The 2,443-nt window shown below is 38.4% G+C and overlaps 1 non-coding gene across 1 annotated transcript; it reads left to right on the top strand.

The window, feature by feature from the left end:
• Positions 1 to 689: 689 nt before the first annotated feature.
• LOC116631862 lies at positions 690 to 796 on the top strand. The gene has a single exon (XR_004299300.1). It is a non-coding gene; the product is annotated as a U6 spliceosomal RNA (small nuclear RNA).
• The last annotated feature ends 1,647 nt before the right edge of the window (positions 797 to 2,443 follow it).

Raw genomic sequence — 2,443 nt, 5'->3', positions numbered from 1 at the left:
TCTGGGTTTTCAGTCCTCAGGGGTAGGATTCAAGCTCTCACTGGCTCTCAGTGGTTCTTTCCAGGTTCTCAGCCACGGTCAGCAGCACAGGGTCCTAGTGAACGGTTCTTGGAAAGGAGTCACAGAGGGAAACTGCGCTCGGATCACCCAGGGCATTGAAAACCCAGCTCATCACAGTGGTGGAAGATGGCAAAACGTTTCATTTCACTTTGTTGAAAAGCAAGTTGTTCCTTTTTTTGACTTTTACATCCCAAGGTTAGCCTTGGGATGGTATGAAACAACTTTTAAAAATCTATCTCAATGTTCTCCATTGTTCACAAAAAGTGGATCATAAAGGGTGCAAGATAACTGAAGACACTACTGCTCCTGTGAATCACTCATGGAGCGCATTGGGAGGGCCCTTTCAAAAGGCTTTATTTAGGAAGCAAGAAATTGCCGGATATGGGACTGGAGAGAAATTTAGCAAGAAATTGCTAAAACCGGATGGCGCTAATAAAAATTAGATTTAAAATTTTCATTAAAGTTGCATAGTTGGATGTAATTTTACTTATGATCTCCCCTCTATATTCCCTGCCTACAGCATTCAAAACAGGTAAGGCCATGTGAACGTGTGTGTATCTATATATGCACATATATTTTTAAATTGCCAAGTCCAGATGAGAGTTTTTCTTATGAAATACAGATGTACAGTGCTCGCTTCGGCAGCACATATACTAAAATTGGAACGATACAGAGAAGATTAGCATGGCCCTTGCGCAAGGATGACACGCAAATTCGTGAAGCATTCCATATTTTTTCCTGAGATCGAGCCCAGCATTGGGCTCTCTGCTCAGCGGGAAGCCTGCTTCTCCCTCTCCCACTCCCCCTGCTTGTGCTCTCTCTCTCTCTGTCAAATAAATAAATAAAATCTTAAAAAAAAAAAGAAATACAGATGTACGACAATGTATCCTAAGATATGTTAATTCACTTTGATGACCAATCTATCTCTTCCCACCATAATCATCACACAGTAGTTCCAACAGGGAAACCTAAGCGTAAACACTTAGTCACTAGAAAACAAGTTTGGAAAAATAAATAAATAAATAAATAAACAAACAAATAAATAAAAAACAAGTTTGGGGTTTAGTATTTTAGTAGGTAAAAGTTCAGTTTTTGGTATTAGTCTTAAAAGAGAGTACATACATAGAATTTACTCTATTTCTGTAAGGTAAAGACTGACAAATCTTCAAAAGCCTTGGCATTTAGGACAATGTTAATGCTTTATCCATAAATTTACTCCTTAAACTATGTGATTCTTCGCCCCCAAGTGAGATACCTTGTCTGCTGAACAATGGCTTATGTCTCAAATATGCAGAGACTCTTCCAGAGCACGAAGAGTGTGGCTAAAACATCATGAATGGACAATTGGAAGTATTAGCAAGGTTTGTTTAGCCCTCTCTGAGTATCAAAATGAAGAATATCAGTGTATGATTCACACATGGAAAAAACCTCTGGACCTCTCTACATGATTACTAGTCTTCACTTTATGGAGGAGTAAAACAAAATAATAATAGTTACCATTTATTTACTTACTCATGAATGCTTACCATGTGAGGGCTAAAGCCTTGTTAATCATTACCTGATCTAATCCTCACAACAGTCCTGTGAAGTAGGTACTATCATTATCCATTTTACAATAAACAAACTGAGGATTAGAGAAGTTAATTAACTTGCTCAAGCCAGACGACTAAATAAGTTTGTGAGGCATTATTTAAGTAAAATTCTAACAAAGTCTACATTTTAAACTATTATACAGTCTTCCTGGTAAGACACACATCTGTGGGTTCCTGTTATTCATAGTATTCATGTCATGTATAACTTGATGAAGAAAGGTATCATTCTCATTGCTTACACATAAAAACTTCAAAATGATTCTTTTCTTTTTTTAAAGATTTTATTTACTTATTTGTCAGAGAGAGAGAGAGCACAAGCAGGGGGAGCGGCAGGCAGAGCAAGAAGCAGATTCCCTGCTGAACAAGGAGCCGGATATGGGACTGGATCCCAGGACCCTGGGATTATGACCTGAACCAAAGGCAGACGCTTAACCAACTGAGCCACCCAAGCCACCCAATTCTTTAGGAGGGTGTGTGGTTCCCTTTAGTTGTTAATAAATATAGTCTTGTCTTAGTATTTAAAATGGATCTTTTTTTCTCTTTTACCCCTTTCTGAACTTTTTGAGAGACTGTTTCACTTGGAAGAGCTTTGAATCAGCAACATTTCTAATGAACTGCAAAACAAATCTCTTGTTTAGGTGGAAACCGGGAAGTCACAGGCTTCTGTTGCACATCTGAGTTCGTGGGTCTGCATCAGTATTGATGAGGAAACCAAGTTTCATGAGCTGCTGCGGGAAATAGTCATATTTCCTAGCTGAACAAAAAATTCTTTTGATCTACTAGATCTGTTC

Source organism: Phoca vitulina, unplaced genomic scaffold (assembly GCF_004348235.1).
Source record: "Phoca vitulina isolate PV1807 unplaced genomic scaffold, GSC_HSeal_1.0 scaffold5, whole genome shotgun sequence".
In the NCBI taxonomy this organism is placed as follows: domain Eukaryota; kingdom Metazoa; phylum Chordata; class Mammalia; order Carnivora; family Phocidae; genus Phoca; species Phoca vitulina.
This window is presented reverse-complemented; position numbering and strand designations above follow the sequence as displayed.